Genomic DNA, 18,506 nt, shown 5'->3' with positions numbered 1-18,506 from the left:
GAGGGTATGTATCTCTATCTATGAAAACACTACGACTTGGGTTATCTGAAGATGTCTGATAGAGAATGAGGTTCAATAGATACTGATTACCCAAAACTCTTCCTTTAGTTGGACTTCCTCTTAACACTGAATTTTTTCTCTGAGAAAACAGATCCAAATATCCCCACTCTTTTTTATGAAATATAATTTATTGTATGTGAAGTACTCTTGTATTTGGTCTTCCATTTTGTCATCCAAACAAACAACCCTGCCTGTGGTGGGCAGGCATTCTGACTATAGGCTTAGATACTGGGCCACAGACTGCCAATTGTCTATCCAATGCCCCATCTACCATTTTTTCTTAGGGAACCCTGATTTTGTTCAGGACAGGAGTTTGTCTTGTTAAGGACAATGGGCAAGTGAAACAGTTTTGGCCCTGGAGTTGTAAGACAAAGTTACTGGGCAGGAGCCCTAGAAAAATCCTTTAAAAGAACTCTGGAATTCACTTTTGTCCTTTTGCTTATCTTCTTTCTGTCTGAAACACTAATACAAAGCTGGGGGAAGAGCTACGTCTGGCAGTCATGAGCTAACAAGCATGAAGACAAAAGAAAGCCACGACACTGGGCCTGGCTTACCTGCTCCTAGGCTGGTATAAGAGAAGAAATAAACTCTATTTGGCCAAGCCACTGTAGAAGGGTTCTTTTCACAGCCCACTGAACATATTCCTAACGGACACAAAGAGGTTTCTCAACCAGGTAATGACAGATCAAGGCTTCAACCAGGTCTGTCAACACCCTGTCCAGTGATACTGTCAGCACCCTGTCCAGTGATATTTCCAAGAAACTTCATTGCCTCTCCAGAACCAGAACCCAGAAACTCATACTCTGAATACTATACAAACAGAAATCTTAAATGTATGCTTTTTTTCCCCCTCCACAAATAGCTCATTTAAATGACGAGTCATGTAGTTCAAATGCTGAGAGTGGATTGCATGGCTTTTAGGTTTTGTTCTGTTTTGATTTTTGACTTTTTAACATGTGACACTCCAGCATTCACAAAATTGCTAACGGGAGAACGCCCTGGCTACGGCAAAGGAAAGCTGCCTAAGGGGGAATTAGCTACCTTCCCAAATCTTGCGGGAGGATTTTCTCCCTTGACTTTTTCATTTGCTCAGCTATTGAAAGATAACAGAGCTCTCACAAATGTGGGAGTAACTCACTGAGCCAAAAGTCACGGAGGAACCATCCCCGAAGATCAATTCCAGAGGGATTAAGGATTTGGTTGTGAAAAGCAAGAACGTTTAAACTTTTAGAAGAAAATATAGGAAAATATCTTTTTGATGTTAAAATGGGAGAAGAGTTCTGCAGGCACCAAAAGGCTAACCGTAAAGGGAAAGACTGATACATTTGCAGCTTCAGTTTATCAGAAAGTACAATAAAAAAGCAAACACACAAGCCAGTCTCTGAGACAAGTATGCAACACATAAAATGAACAAAAGATCGGTATTCATATAAGGAAAGGGGACATGTCAGTCATAAAAAGACAACACAATAAAAAAAGAAGCAATAGATCTGACAGCATGTCATAGAAGAGAAACACAGGAATGGCCAATGGACATACAAAGATGAGCAACCTCAACTGTAATCCGAAAAATGCAAATTAAACAGACAGTGGGAGTATAAATTGAGATAACCATGCAGAACCAAATAACCTTATCTTATGAAGCTGAATGCTCACTTAATCACCATCTGAGCAAATCCTCTCCTACCTACACTCTCAGTTGGAATGGTTTGAATGACAGTGCACCCTCCAAAATTCATACTGAAACTTAATCCCCAAAGCAACGGTATTGAAAGACCTTTAGGGCACTCTGGGAGGCTGAGGAGGCTGCTTCATCTTGGAAGCAGAGACTAGACCTCATGAAACACTGAAGCACGATGGCACCTTGATCTTGGACTTGTCAGCCTCCAAAACAATGAGAAATAAATTTCAGCCATTGTTTCTTTGAACACTTTTTTATGCTTGTTCTCTTTCTCTTTCCAGGATTCTGATGACACACATGCTAGACAACTTTTATATCCCCATAGGTCCCCAGGGTCCTGTCCCTTTTTATTTTCAGTCTGTTTTCTCTGTCATTCAGATTGGGTAATTTCTATTATTCTACTTACAAGTTCACTGATTCTTTCCTCGGTTGCCTCTACTTTGCTGTTACACCACCCACTGAGGTTTCTCTTTTTATTTCATTTCTTACATTTTACTAGAAACTGAAGAAAATAATAAAGTGAAAAAGAATACAAAGATCAAGCCAACACATTTTTTGAAGTTGCAAGAGGAAACAACTTCTTTGGCCGCCTTTGGATATATTGGTGGGCAGGCCAGGGTCCAGTACAGTCTGAGGCAACTCACATATGGAATGGTCCTACTTCCATTCACCGGCCTTTCATCAGAACACATCCTCCACAGATCAAGGTGGCTCCTCTGGGCAAGGCTGTCTCCAGGTGACAGGACAGCTGGGGTGGGAACCGGCAGCCCTCCAGCCATAGTTTACAGCCCAGCTGAAGCTCTCTCCTCCTCTGGGCTTTTTAACCCACCCCATCTTACTCCAGCCTTCCGTGCCCATGGATTTATGCAGTTTTCTCTTCTGTTTCCACGGATTTCTATGCTTTTCTCTAGCACCTGTTTCCTCCTTATTTCTGCTTGTTTACCTGGCCTCTGACGCATTTTTGCCTGCATCGTGACATTTTATATGTGTGTCGATTCCCTGGCCCGGCTTCTAAATAGGCATCACTAGATATTCGAGTGGGTTCACTTGCTCTCCAAGGCTTCTGGAGCGGAGACCTTCCTTTCTTCCCTTCGAGGTGGGGGTGAGGGAGATTGATCCTAAAGGTCCACCCTCGAGGACACATGTGTGAGGTCACCAGCTGCTCTGGAGCTCCTTCCATTCCAAACCCAGCACATGGAGGCGGGAAGAGAATGGGTGGGAGGACAAAGTAACAGTGAAAAGTTTGATAAATACTAACAGCAAGTACTAAAAATAACTAGACAGCAGTAGTGTCTACTTTTAGGAATTTCATTTGTGCTCTTGTACTGGGGGCGAGGATGAAGGAGAGAGAGGGCTGTGGGAGAAAGGGTGGAAAAGCTCACGTGCTCTGATGGGGGAGGCACTCGGGAGTGTCCCCAGGCAGACAGCGCTGCCCCACCCTCCCTGAAATAACTTTCTCTGTCTCAGCCTTCCCAGGCTTCCTCTACTCTGCAAAGGCTTCTCTGCTCTTGCCAGCAGAGAGGGAAAGCAGCTAAGAGGGAGTGGACTGTTCTGCTCCCCAACCTCACCTTCTCCCATTTGTAGAATAGCCTGGCCACCTTTTGACTTCAGCTCCCAGAAGGCAGAAGGATGGCTGGGATCAGTGTGTGTCACCTGTACATCTGTGAGTCTCTGGTATGCTGAGCATGACATGGCAGAGCCATTAACCCCACATGATGCAGTCTGCATGGTGGGGACAGAAACACCAGACTGGGGGTTCTACCTGTCTCCCCAGATGCCCTAATGCTGGGCATTCCTGCTGCTGCTTTCTAAGACTGAGGATGTGGGGAGGTGGCCCTGATCCTTTCACAGGAAGGGTCTCCTGTTGAAACAAAGCAGAGGAGAGCGAGGCTGTTCAGCTCTGATTCTGTTATTTTCCCTTCCCCAGTGAGTAATTCAACTTTGCTGTGAATCGATATGGATTGCTGGAGCTGGAGGAAGACACAGACAAGGAAAATAAATTGTTCCCACTTGGATGAATTATAAGCACCTTTGAGCTCTTCATCATATCTGTCCTGCACAATCAGCAAAGAAAAAGTATTTTGAGTCTGAGTCTTTCCCTTCTGCTCCCCTAATCCCTCCTTGATAACATGTACTCTCCTAGCATAGTCTGACAGCAAAAAGAAATACAGGGCCTGCCTTCCCTGTGCCTGCTTTCAAATCACTGCATTTATCTATCTTCCCCTCCTTCCTTCGTGGAGAAGGAAACATCTTTCATGCAAAGGTCGCTCCCTCCATTTGCATCCTGGTTCTCTCCCCAGCATTAGCTGTGTCTCACTCTATCCATCCTTTCTCCACGATCTCCCCTCCATCTTCAGGATGCCACCTCTCTGGCTCCATCCCCACAGCTGCCAAACAGCCTCAGCCTCTGTGATCCTGCAAACCTGCCTTCCATTTTGTCACCCTTTACAATCCCATCTCCTTCCTCTTCTCCATCCTGCTTCCTAAAAGAAGGGTCTACATGGATTATTCTCCTCTCTCTTATTTACTCCTTAACCCACTGCAACCAGGCCCCCCTCTGCTTTCTGTAAGGTCCCCGCTGATTTCCAGGTGGCCAAGTGCAGTGGCCTTGACCTTTCTGCTCAACCCTCCTGAAACCCACTCTGTCCTTCCATCCCATGATGGTACAAGAGCCTGGCTTTCCCAGGATTTACCAGCCCATTCATTGGCTCTTCTACTGTCTCCTTCTCTTCTGATCTTCCCATAAATGAAGACACTCCCCCAATCTAGGGGTTGCCAGATTTAATAATATAAATATAACATCTATAATGTAATTATACAATGTTTACAACATATAGAGAAGAATACAGACTGCCCAGTTAAATTTGAATGTTAGATCAATAATGAATAATTTTTATAATGTATAGGACATTCTAAAACATTGTTCTTTGTTGATCCAAAACTCAATTTCAACTAAATTTCCTTTTTAATCTGACAATCCTACCATAGCTATTTCTTCAGAGTTTATCTTCTTTCTAACATATTCCCTTGTAGGTGTTTTCTATGCCCATGTAGGTTTCTTCTACGATTACCTTTATTCAGATAATTCCTACATCTTTATCTGTAGCACCAATCTTAGTTTCTCTCTGTCTCTCTGTTCCTCTCTACCCGCTCCGTCTCTCTCCCTCTGATTCATTTCTCTGTTTGCCCCTAAATATTTTATAGCATCTATGCTTCATTGCATATCAAACTCAACTTATTGTTTTTGGCCCTCAGGCCTACTCTTTTATCTGGACTGTCTATTTCTATTAATACTTTCTCTGGCCTCCCAGTCACCTCAATTCTGAGTCTAGGAACCTGCCACCAACAAGTGGCCAAATCTTGGTTTGTTTTCCCCTAACCAGCACACTCAGATCTGTCTTTCCTTCCATTGTTATGGATTTCACTGACTTGAGGCCTTTGTCATTTCTGTAGGACTACAAACCATAACTAGCTACTGAGATCACCTCTGATCCCTCCTCCTACTTCTACTCCCATCCACCCTCCACTCCTCCACATACCACCACTCAATTAACATCCCGATTAAAGTGCTGGTGTGGGTTTTCCAATTCCTTGACTAAGGAAGCCTCCTAGGTTACTGGTTAAAGTTCAAGCTCCCTCAGCAGCACTCACGGCCTTCCATGAGTTGACCTTTCTCCTCTTAACAACTCCCTATGGTCTCCCCAACCTACCCCAAACTCAAAAAAGCATCAGAACATGATTCTAGGACCTTCCTATCTCTATGTGCTCACGCTCAGACTCAGATGTAGACTACTATGAAGGCTCCTCACACAGTTTCTGCATAAATAGATGTTCCATAAATGCTCACTGAAGTGGTAAAGTCAGTTTGAAATTGACCACATTAACAGAATGAAGTAATTAAATCCATGAATCATGTATGTGACAATGCAAATAAATATACTTTTCCACAAACCCATCATTTACTCACAGCCAAGTATGGGGGATGCCAAGTTCACATAAGCATTTATCTCTGTGAGGTCAAGATGCGGCTGAACTCTGATGGGGCTCCACAGGGCAGGATCAGACACAGACCCTACCCATCCCTGCAGCTTCTCCAGATTTCCCCATCCCCCCACTTCTTACAGATGGAAGGTTACAATATTCTCTGCATACATCCTTGAATTCTGTTACATAAATCTCCAAACAACTGCTGCCAAACCCACATTCTGATCCAAGAACATCTGGCTGAATCAGAGGCCCACAGCCTTTTCTGTTAACAGCCCAGAGAGTAAATATTTTCAGCTTTACAGACCATACAGTCTCAAACTCAAATACTCAACTCTGCCATTGTGGCACAAAAACAGCCAAAGATGAGACAAAAACAAAAGAGTGAGTCTGTGTGCTAATAAAACTTTACCTACAAACACAGCTGGCCAGGCTGTTAGCCATTGTTTGCTGACACCCATTGTAGACCAAGCTTCTGATGAATGATTTACTTTCTGTTTTCTTTCCAAACTATAACTTTCATTGTGGCCAGTTGATTGGAAATAACATCTGAATTTCAGTTGGTATAGTCTTCTCATCAGATTATATTTAAAACAAACTCAGGACCCCAGAGTGGGTCAGGGGAAAATGAGGAGTGGGGAAAGGAAGGCTTCTGAGGGACTTTCCCCCCAGTCCAGGGCAGGGAAATGGGGAGGCCAGGTAGGTGAGTGCACAAAATTTAAAGGAGTGCCAAAAAATGTATTAATCAAGATAAAAAATATTTTAATAAAGTATCTTTTTAAATTACAATGAATGAAAACATCCATGATAAATAAAAGGTTAAAATTTTATATTAAGATAGGAGCACTATTACTACTTTTTTTTCTTTTGCCCTGAGTTCCAAGGCACAGCACTATTGTCAATGCCATTAAAATTTTTTTCTTTTTCTTTTTCTTTTTTTTTTTTTGCAGTTTTTGACCAGGGGCTGGGTTTGAACTTGCCACCTGTAGCATATGGGGCCGGCACCCTACTCCTTTGAGCCACAGGTGCCACCCTGCCATTAAAATTTTTATCTTCTGTTCATTATGAATGTTCAAAATTTTTATCTTCTGCTCATTGTGAATGTTTTGTCTTCATTTTGATTTTTTAAAAATATTTCATTAAATGTCTTTTATATTGATGATAGAATTTCTGGTACCCTCTAATTCTGTACCAAAGTAAGGGTCCTATTTGCCTTCCCATAGTCGCAGCCATGTAACACCCTCTGTGTTATCAGCATCTACCCCCATTTCAGAGAATGACAGACATCTATTTAATGTTACCTTTGGACTAAATCATTCCTCCTGGCTACCTTGATAGCATTTTCAGTTACTTGGATCTGCCTCATGCACAGATAGATTTGAAGCATGTGGAAACTCTTGCGCCAGACTCTAGAGCAGTGGTTCTCAACCTCCCTAATGCCGTGATCCCCACAGGTTGAGAACCGCTGCTCTAGAGTTACTTCTTAAAGGACACATTAAGGAGAGATGGGAACTTACATTTTATTAAATACCTACTGTGTCCAGTGGCACTGTGCTACAGAAGGGACTTTATATCCATCGTTTCATTCAATTCTTGAGACAACCCATGAGGTTTGATTGCATTCTTTAATAAGGATAAGGGAACAGAGTTTCAAACAAACTGAGGATACAGAAAATATGAAAGCCAGACTGAACCTTTCTGTTACATCACATCTGTCAAGAAGCTATACATTTTGGACAGGGTTAAGGCACATTCTCGCCTGCCTTCCTTACATTTGGACAGCTTCTCTCTCATTTATTAAAAGGCTTTCAACTGTTCTTCATTTGAACATTACAGTAATCCCAGGAGGTGAAAGTCTCATATTATTTAAGACATGCCAGCATGGACTCATCAATTTCATTATACAGGTGAGAATGTAGATATGCAGAAAGAGTACGCAACGTAACCCAAGTCAGCAGCTAATACGGGGCAAAACTAAAATTAAAAACACAGATCTTCCAAGGCCTATTGAGCTGTGGTTGCATTACATCCCTTCACCCTAGAGAAGCCCAGCCAGCCTAGGCATCTTTGACTCAATACCATCCACATTCATACAGCAGCATGTGCCCCAAAGGAAGAATATTTGGGATTAGAAAGTTTGGTGGGAGGAAATCAGCACCTGGGGGAAAGAACCTGAAGTATCAAGCACTGTCATCCCTCATGAGGCAGGTATGAGGAAAATCAACTTCAGAAGCAGAGAGAGGATGTGCTATAAGTCTTGGAAGGACAGAGCCTGAAAAGGCTCTGAAGGGCAAGGCCAAGCTTGGCCTACTTCACCACTTTGCCCAGGGTCCTCCCTCCTGGTTCCAGGAGTTGTAATTATAATTACAGCAATTGTAATTATATTGTAGTCAAAACAGCTTGTGCTCTGGCCCCTCACCCTTTCTGGGTCCCATGCTTAGAGAAACCAAATCTATAACTTCCAGCTTCCATTTCCCATTTGCTCCAGGGGCCACCATGATTTTAAGATCCAGCAGGGCATCATCTGAACACAAGGCACAGAGGACATCCAGATGGATGAGAAGGATCAGATCAAAGTGAGGGCAGGACACAGGGTGGCAGGAGACAAAAGGACAACATATCCAACCCAGTGCTGGAGGAAAATGGCAGGTGCTCCACTTTGGAAAAATTATAGTTCGTGCTACTCCATACAACTTCCAAGGAGGCGTCAGCCCATGTGAGAAGCACCATATTTCTGTAACGAGGTGCACAGCAGGCACTTTCAAGCATTTAAAATGCTTGAATGTGCAAAGTTCCACAGTTGATCACAGGTTCATAATAGTGACTTGCCTCGCTTACTGGGGAGATGCCATCCCAAACTGGGATGTCTCAGGGCAGCAGGGCTCCCCCACTCTTCAATATAGAACAGCTCAAAAAATTCCTCTGGCAATTTTAACTACCTGAGAATAGAAAACACCCCAGGCAGAGTATGAGAGACCAATCTTATAAACAGCAGGATAACAAGGTATAAACAAGAATGAAAAGAAAACATACAGCCTTTAAAAAAAAAAAACATCATTGCTTTTGACAAGGACAATACGATGGGAACAAATTCAGCCCCAAATATCACAGAACAACAAAAGCTCAGAGAAGAGTTAAATCACATGCCAGGTGGCTGCAGGAATTTGCAATGATCTGTTCCAATCTGCCAACTTGTCCCTGTTGGCATCAGGCTTGATTTTACAGACTTTTCTTCCAGTTTTATATGCTTGGCAATTTGCAAGGGTTTGGGGTTTGGGTTTTTCTCCTTTTCTGTAGCACAACCAGCTTTTTCAAGGGTGTTGCAACTTTCCTTAGTTACATATTTCTTCTTTCTCTGACCCTACAAACAATGTTGTTTTGGAGAACCACAAACCATAATATTTCCATCTATCCTTTGACTGAATCATGTTCTCCCACGTAGTAAAAATATATTCATAAACTTGTACGGAGTCTTAGTAAATATAGGCAGTCCCTGGGTTACAGACGAGATCTCTTCCTGGGAACGGTGTTAGGTCAAATTTATATCTAACTTGGGTCTCTGAAGAACAGCAAAGAAACAGTAATAATAGTAGTAACAGTAATAATAATAATAATAATACTATAGAGCCTCTTATGTAGTAATGATAATACATTTTAATACCGTAACAAGATTAATACCCCTGTACTATAACAGGTTACAGAAATTATTGTGTAAGTTTTCGTTGAATTCAAACAAACAGAACATCAAAACAAACACATACAATAAGTTTAGAGGGGAGATAAGAGAAATTTCAAAAATGAATATTTGAGGTTAACACTCACCTACTGTAGCATCAATACTAGGCTAATGGGAACGTTGTGCTTATTTTGATCACCTAAACACATCAATGGTAACCTTTCCGTTTCAGTAAGTAATCCTCCCCCACTGCTTAGTAATAACTGGTGGGTTCACAGGAGCGCTGACTCTAACAGGCTCCATTCTTCTCACTCTATCCTTTGTAATCAGTTGCTCTGATAACCAAGTGACTGGAGCTTTCCCAGGGAATGGTGGCATCTGGCCTTTCTCCCAACACCTAATTATATCTACTTTCACTTCCACTGTGATCCTCTCTCTTTGCTTCAGGCTCACCTGGACTTGTGGTGGACTTTCCTTTTGGCGGCACGGTCTTGAGGGGAAACAGAGACAGACGTACACAATCAACTAAAAGACTGAGGACCAAAGTGATGCTGTGGGTAAATGACTACACAACAAGGTGACTCTTAGATGTATCTGATTATAAAACCACAAATAAAAGCCAAGTAGACCATTAAACTTAACCTGTTATAATTTTGTCTTTCACCAGGTTCCACTCATACTTTTGTTTCTACACATAAGAAGAGATCAGAGATGAGGTGCCAGTGACTGAGCAGGCACTCAGGGTTCCCGTGAGGCAAGGACATGCTCTTCTGTGACATTCTCCTCCAGCTGCCTCCACCTCCACACTCCTGCTCACAGCCTCAGACTTCCACACTGTCTTGCTCCGGCTTGTACTGATGGCACACATGTCATGCATATTTACTACGTGCCAAGAATATATAATTATCTCACATGATAGCTCATACAGTTATCTCACTGAATTTTCATAACAACCTTGGAATAGGCTTTGTTATCCTGGTGTCACAGATAAAGAAATCAGCCTCTGAAAAATTTCAGAAACTTGCCCAAGGTCACACAGCTGGCAAGCAGAAAAACTGAGAGTAGGACCGAGGATTATATGATTAGAAAAGCTCTTAAAGAGTTGACTAGTCTTTTTCTACAGGCATGTTTAGTCTATTCCACAAGGAGCAAGGTTATCTGCACTTTTAGAACAGGGATCAATATTTTCATTCTTGAATAGTAACCAGGCAGGGAAGACTCATAAGCAAACAGAGTAGACATCACATCTTTGTGATGTAATTGGAGAGAATGGACAAGGGTGGGTTAACACATCTCCACCATCACCTAACACAGTGCCTGGAATTTTACCATTGGAAGGACACTTCTTTGGGCTTGAAGTCTTTCTGGTCTTTAGGATTGCTCTCTTAGAACAAGATGTGCTAGGAGAAGTTATCCCCCCCAAGGAAAGTTGAAGACTTCAGAGAACAAGACATAGAAGAGATGCCTTTCTAGGCATCTGGGAGCTCTAGGACAAGCAAAGTGGCCCTGAGAGGAGCCGGGGGAAGATCTTAAGACAGGTGTGCACGTTTTATTTGGCTGACCCATATTTGTGTCTCTGAGCACAGAGCAAGGTGAATGAAAGGTATACCACTCTTCTCTCAATTTGAGGAAAGGGATATTTGGATCAGAAGGAAGAGGAGGAGGTAGGAGGGATGGTGGGAGGTGGGTGTCAAGTGCTGAGGACAATGTCTTGTAAAGTATCAAAGACAAGGAGGCAGGATCCTTGCCCTCAAAGAGCTTACAGACTGGAGAGAACAAGTGTCCACAGCAAACAGTGGGTAAATAATAGAAGACAGGGAAATGACCAAGCACAGAGCATTATTTGTCATAGGAGATCCAGGAAAGGGAGAGCTCAGAGTGGGAGGAGATAGTATGGGGATGCAAAGCCCCAAACAAGTACTAAATAAAAAGAAATAACAAGTGAGTTGGTGAGTCCCATCTTGTGGGAAAAGACTTCCAGAACTGCCACAGCCATTTACCACCTTGGCACTTCCACACCAGGGCAGTCTAATGTGGGTTTAATCACCTTAATGCAAAGTGACGTTAGGATGGTTTGGAAACAAAATCCAAAGCATATAGAATGTGCAAAGGTGCTATTTATAAAATGCATTATTTCAAAATAAACCCAGTTCTTTTGATTAAAAAAAAATCTAATGATTGCTCCAATCACATAATAAATCCAGAATTTCACTAATAGGTGAATGTATCAGAATTATACATTAAGTGAAAACCCCACACTGTACCCCAGAAGTGCATTAATGTACATAGTTACCATTCAATTAAAAAAAAAAGGAATAAAGTGAAAGCCTTAAAAAAAAAAAGAATTATACATTAAGAAATGTGGAGAATAAATCTGATGAAACCATTAGGCAAGCTCAAAGCCCTAGAGAAGCTCAGTTAAAGCCATGAGGAAGAGATCTGATGACCATGACCAACACCTTGATAAACCCCACGACCTTCCACTCACTCCAGCTCTGCTCAAGAATCATATACCTCTGTGACCTTCTACTCAAAGACAAATGCTGCTCTTCTTCTGGGCTTTCACTTAAAGCTTCCCTCACAAACAGGAAAGGTTACTTCTATTTACTTTAACTTATTTTGTATTTTGTCAAAAGACCCCTTTATTTAATTTCTACAAAGAAAACAACCCTGAGGAGGAAAGGAAGGAAGGAAGGAAGGAAGCTCTGACCTTTATCTGCTAAATGAGTTATTTTACCAACAGCTACAGGTGATTATGTTCTCACAATGCTGAATAACTACCCTTTGTACCCCTTGGCCTCAGAGGAACCAATAGCTCAGCCTAAGGCTTACTGTCAGTAAGTAGGAACAAGAAAAATATGGGTAGACAGAGATTTGAAAAGGAAAGAGGAGGAGAGGGGAGAAGGAGCCACAAGAAATTCTTCCTCTGACAAGTTTCTTATACTATTATGATATATATTTCCTATATTTCCTTTTCTTTCCAACTTAGCTGCTAATGAGCTGCGTTTCCACAAGTGATCTGTTCTCTCCAAGGTGGCTGCATATCCGGACATAGATGGCAAAGGTTAAGTGCCCTGATACTTGTAGTAACCTCTGTGGATATTTGTGGACACAGTGATGACCTGGTCCAAGCCCACAATCAGGAACAAGGGCTAATGAAAGAAGTTTGTGCTTTGTTTCCAGACGCAAGCAGCAACTTGGCAAATGTACTTCTGATAATTAAATATTAGGATTTCTGAGACAGTTGGTGTTATAAAGAGCACCCAGGAAAAAAATTCTGAGGTCCTAAAAATCTGGGTGGTGATTATAACACTGAAGCAAATAGAAATACCAGTATTTTTATACTTAGTATTTTATAAGGATTCAGAACTCTCAGAAAGAAACTGGTAAAAATAGTCAATGCATTTGAAATATACAAATTAATAAACATCATGTAAAATGTAAAAGAAAATAACCTGGACAATATCATTCTATTAGCAAATATTAGCAGACAGAATTTTTAAATATTAAAAACAAACTATCTCAAAAATAATAATTATGAAAAGCTGAAAATGAGATCACGTTATTTGAACTTTCATAAAGTGAGTTTTTAAGGTGCATAAACATTGTTACCATGGAGTCAAGAGCATATTTTTGTGCAAATTTCTTCACTGCTAAAAATAAAAAAGTACCAGTAAAGGAAATGGTGATGTATTTATGAGCTCTCTCCAGACATTTTCCTCTGACTCCTTCATCTTTGAATAATCCTAAGTCTCATTTGATTACCCTAAGGAGTGTTTAACAACTTTTGGGGGGGCATGAGAGGAAGCCTATTTATTTGCCTCAAGTTGTAGTTTGCTTAGGAGCAAGAAGCAAGTATTCCCAACCTGCCTCTGCTCCCTTAGATTGCCCAACCAGGGTAGAATCTGAATGCCCAGCCACTTGCGTCTGTTTTATCACTCTCATGTTGCACTGGACACATCCTCAGACGATCCCCACTGAGACATGCCCTCCCGTGATCCCCTCCCACAGAGCACAGGCACAACCTGTGACTTGCTTCAGCCAATAGAATACTGCAAAGCCGACAAGACAGTCACTGCCTTCATGAGGTTACTTGCTATATGTATGAGACTCCAGGGTGGCAGACTGCAGTGGGAGTTTCTCTCGCAGCCTTCGAAGAAATAAGCTTCCATGTTGTGACAAGATACCAAATGACAAGGAGCTACAGATGATTCCTAGGATGGAGAATGGTCCCAGATGACAGCCAGAAAGTAAGTGGGACCTCAGTCCTATAATCTCAGCTCGATTCTGCTAAAAACCATGTGAGCTTGGAAGAAAAATATTCAACACCCTGAGTCAACACCCTGATCACACCATTATGAGACCCTAAGCAGAAGAGTGAGCTAAGCTGTACCCAGATGCCTGCCCCATGGAAGCTCTGGGACAAAAAATACACATCATTTTAAGTCGCTATATTTGTGGTAATTGGTTATGCAGCAATACACAACTAATGCACAAGTCATAACCCATTTTGGACTCAGATAGCAGTCATTCTTGCAAAGAAGTTTTTCTTTGACAATTATTATTTTCTTCCTCCTTTTAAGGATAACAGAAACATAGTTGAAAGCTTTATATGTTTCATCCAATTTAAAACTTTATACTAGAAAGCTTTATAAACTTTATCCAATTTAAAACTTTATTGCAGAATATAATTTCCCATGTGTGACTCTTGAAACACAGATTGGATTAAACATTTATCAAAATATTAAAATATTTTTATTCTGGTACTTAGAAATCAGAGCACATACCACCAAAATAGGTTTTTGGTTTGTCTTTATTGCTTTTTGTTTTTGGTGTGTGTGCTTCACTATTTTTAAAATAAATGTTTTATTTTCAAATAGTTTTAGATTTACAGATCAGTAAGATAGTACAGAGAGTTCTAGAATACCACACATGTAGATTTCCCCCATATCAACATTTAACGTTAGTGCAGCACACTTATCATGCTTAATGAAGCAATACGGATACATTATTGTTAACTACACAGCATAATTTATTCAAATTTTTCTAGTTTTTAACCCAATGTCCTGTTTCCATTCCAGGATCCTACAAAACATTTAGTCATCATGTCTCCTTAGGCTTCTGTTGATTTTGACAGTCTCTCGGCTGTCACTTGTTTCTGATGACCTTAACAGTTTAGAGGAGTAGGAGTCATTTTGCAGGATATCCCTCTAATGGAATTTGTCTTATGTGTATCTTATGATTAGACTTAGGTAATATATTTTGGGAGGAAGATTACACAGGCAAAGTGCCCTCATTATATCACATCAAGGTACTTACTCCCTATAAGGCTTAATCGCTCAGCCTGAGGTGGTATTTGTCAGATTCCTCCATCATAAAGTTACTCTTTTTCTTTCTTTCTTTCCATACTGTGCTCTTTGGAAGAAAGGCACTATATGCAGCTCCCCCAGCAGCCCCAGAGTTATGCTTTACCTGTTGAAAGGAAGAGTATCTACACGCATTATTTATACATTATTTGGAATTCTTTCGCATGGGAGATTTACCCATTTTCCTCACTTATTTATTCAATCATTTATTTACTTTTCCCTTTTCTACTCTCTCTCTCTCTCTTTTTTTTAAGAAAGAATCTCACTTTGTCTCCCTGGTAGAGTATCATGGTGGCCTAGCTCACAGCAAACTCAAACTCTTAGGCTCAAGAGATCCTCTTGCCTCAGCCTCCCAAGTAGCGGGGACTACAAGCACCTCCCACAACGCCCAGCTAATTTTTAGAGACAGGGTCTCACTCTTGCTAAGGCTGGTCTTGAACTCAAGAGCTCAAGCAATCCACCTGCCTCTGCCTGCTAGTGTGCTAGGATTACTGAGTCTGGCCTTCAATCATTTACTTGCATTTTTGCCTTAAGGTTATATCCCAATACTTCTTGATTCTCTCCCTCCCTTTCTCCCTCCCTCCCTCTCTCTCTTTCTCTCTCTCTCTTTCTTTCCCTCCCTTCCATCTTTTTCTTCCTTCTTTCCATTCTTTTTTCATTTATTACTCAAATTTCCCATCTTTGACCACTGGGAGCATTTCAGTTGGCTCTTGTGTCCCCTTGACACACACTCATAACTATTGATTTCTTTTGTATCCAAAAGCACTTACTTGCTCTCTGGCATTGTAAAATGCTCCAGATTCATCTTATAAATTTCTTGCCCCAGACCTAAACAGCCATTTCTCCAAAGATCCCTGGTTCTCTTTATTGGAAAATAGCATTAGAAAACAAGATCTGGGACATAGGTGTGCTTATTGTCACTGAGGTTCATTGTTTCTAGATCACCTGTTTTCCAACCTTTAAATATTGGATCTTGGGATGTCACTATATTCTCAATTCATTTTCATTTATTTGAAAAACCTTTTTGCAGTACTTACTGTTTAAGTATAATAAGTTTATAAATGTTAACTTACTTAATCCTTTTAATAATCTCACAACAACAAAAAGATAGTATTCATATATTTTTTTTTTTGAGACAGTCTCACTATGTTGCCCTCCATACAGTGCCATGGCATCACAGCTCACAGCAACCTCCAACTCTTGGGTTTACGCGATTCTTTTGCCTCAACCACCCAAAGAGCTGGGACTATAGGCTCCTGGCACAATGCCCAGCTATTTTCTTGTTGCAGTTGTCATTGTGGTTTAGCAGGTCCAGCCTGGGCTCCAACCTGCCAGCCTTGGTGCATGTGGCTGGCGCCATAACCAGCACCATAACCACTGTGCTATGGGCACCGAGCCCAGTATTCGTATTATTTTATAAATGGAAAAACCAAGGTACAGAGGGATTCAGACGTGTACCCATAGTCATCCAGATAATACGTGGCAGAGCCAGGAATTGAACCTCAGTGTATCTGGATCCTAACTTGGAGCACTAACTACTGCTCACACTGCCTCATGGTGGTGGTGAAGCCCTCACAGAACTGCCACACAAAAGGGGCAAAGTATTTAACTCATTCACTCTCTAACAAATATCTCTTATGTGCCTATGAGGTGCCAGACTCTCTGCTAGATGCCAATTGGTGCTTAATGCCCTTCAAGATATTTCTTGGACTATGACCCAATTTAACATGAAGTTGGAGGCTGCTATGATGTGCCCCATAAAAGGACTCTGGCAGATGCCTGGGAGGAAGATGTCACATCAAAACCACTCCACTCATGCAAATGTACCTTACTATGCTACAGGTAATATTTGGGGGTGACAGGCAGTGCTATATTTATTTCATTTGTATCCATGTGTCATTTCCATACATTTTAAAGAAGGGGTTTAATATCTTTTCTAATGGATTTTCCATTCCTTATGCTATTATTTACTGATAAATACCAGTGAATAAAACCAAGATTTCCATTTATAGCTGAATTGGAAGAAAAATTAAATGTACACTTACTTTGTATCTGTCACTAGTGGATGGTTCCAAGAAACCAAAGTCAAAATGATCTGAAAGAAACAAGCAAAACACCAACACTGAACACAAATATCCTAAAGGACTCTGTCCTTAAATCATTTACTCCCCACCCATTCTAGTGGTGGAGCCCTGTGAGATTTCCATGACTTGGGTGCAGTCTTTGTCAATAGTGCTTTCTGGAAAAGCGAGTGCATGTTGGGATGGGTGGGGGGCTCAGCAAAGTGCACTCCCCTAGAGAAAGAAGGTAGAGGCGAACACAACAGGAGACTGCCACTGACTTCTAACTCATGTTTATAAACTTGGAAGAGGACATGGGGTTCCAGTGAAGGGACACATGAGAAAGTGGACCTTCATTGTCAGCACAAGCATCAAATGAGCTACCTTAGATTTAACAACAATAAGAAATCACAATAAAGTCAGTCAATAAATGAGACTAATATATCGGTTAGACTCACAGGGCAGGAGGGTGTCAGAAGGAAGGAATGATTAAAGGCATTTGCCTGTGGAAAGACTGACTTAGCATGTCAGGGTGTGATCTACTGGGTGCCATCACTAATGGACACGGGGAGGATGTGATCTTTCAGACTTTGTGCCTGACATTTATAACCTCCCTTTGAGAACATTTTAGAACTTCTGGGTGTGCCCATCTAGACCATTCTAATTAGTTTCTCTAATATAGGTGCAAAACCATCAAGAGAGCCAAAGCTTTCTTAAGAGATGTTTTTTAAAAAAAAATTCCAACTCATATCATTATATTCTTGAACATCAGAGTATCGTTTTCATTAGGAATAAAATACCAAGAAATAGATAATTGTTTGGATTTCTAAATCTCTTTCCTTTTTTATTAAAAAATCAATTGTAATCATTCAAGAAGAAAAGGCATCCCAACTGATACATTAGAAAAAAGTATAACTTTCAATTTCTGTTTTTCATGATGTATCAATCATTGAAAAATGCATTTCAATCAATGCACCAAGGACTCATATTCCCCTAAGCTTTTAACAAGAATCGAACACAGTTAAAGCAGAACCAGGAGCTTTACCAAAGAGTTAGTAAACGTATCCCTTTGAACAGACAATAAAGACAATATATTTCAGTAGTAAGAACCTCAGGCAAGTTACTGAACCATAGAATGTTTCACAAATGATAGCTATTACTTTATTCTTAGTTCCAACAATTTAAGAATTTTGATCTAAGACAAATCCTTTTTTCTTACTTATAATAACCTATACATTTTTATAATATAGATATAAAAGAAGAGGTTTTGGCTTAATAAAATATAATCTTTCCAAGCACAATTTTGTTTACTGGAAAAAAATCTGTGAAATGATTTTTATATATTTTCCTTCATCTCAAAGTTACATTGTTGACATCCAAACATATCACACCTTGAAAAGCGACATTCTAAGTTTTTTTATTGCTAAGATATGGAAAGAAACAAGTCACTGTTATTTTGCCTTTTTTTTTTTCCTTTGAGACAGTCTCATTTTGTTGCCCCAAGCTAGGTGTCAGCCTAGCTCACAGCAGCTGCTAACTCCTGGGTTTGAACGATTCTCCTGCATCAGCCTCCCAAGTAGCTGAAGCTACAGGTACTCTCCACAAAGTCCAACAAATCTTTCTATTTTTAGTAGAGACAGGGTGTTGCTCTTCCTCAGGCTGGTCTTGAACTCCTGAGC

General features: G+C 40.9%; 1 protein-coding gene across 1 annotated transcript in view; it reads right to left on the bottom strand.

Annotated features, from left to right (window-relative positions):
- The window catches only part of NCALD (neurocalcin delta), a 190,389-nt gene extending 173,545 nt beyond the window's left edge, over nucleotides 1-16,844 (bottom strand). Inside the window, exon 1 of the mRNA XM_023517625.1 lies at nucleotides 16,813-16,844. The gene's annotated coding sequence lies outside the window, so the exon portion shown is untranslated. The remainder of the gene's footprint in view (nucleotides 1-16,812) is intronic.
- Nucleotides 16,845-18,506: the final 1,662 nt, after the last annotated feature.

This window comes from Otolemur garnettii, unplaced genomic scaffold (assembly GCF_000181295.1).
Source record: "Otolemur garnettii isolate 467f Iridium unplaced genomic scaffold, OtoGar3 scaffold00004, whole genome shotgun sequence".
In the NCBI taxonomy this organism is placed as follows: Eukaryota; Metazoa; Chordata; class Mammalia; order Primates; family Galagidae; genus Otolemur; species Otolemur garnettii.
The sequence above is the reverse complement of the archived record's forward strand: the minus strand, read 5'-3'. Positions and strand labels throughout refer to the sequence as shown.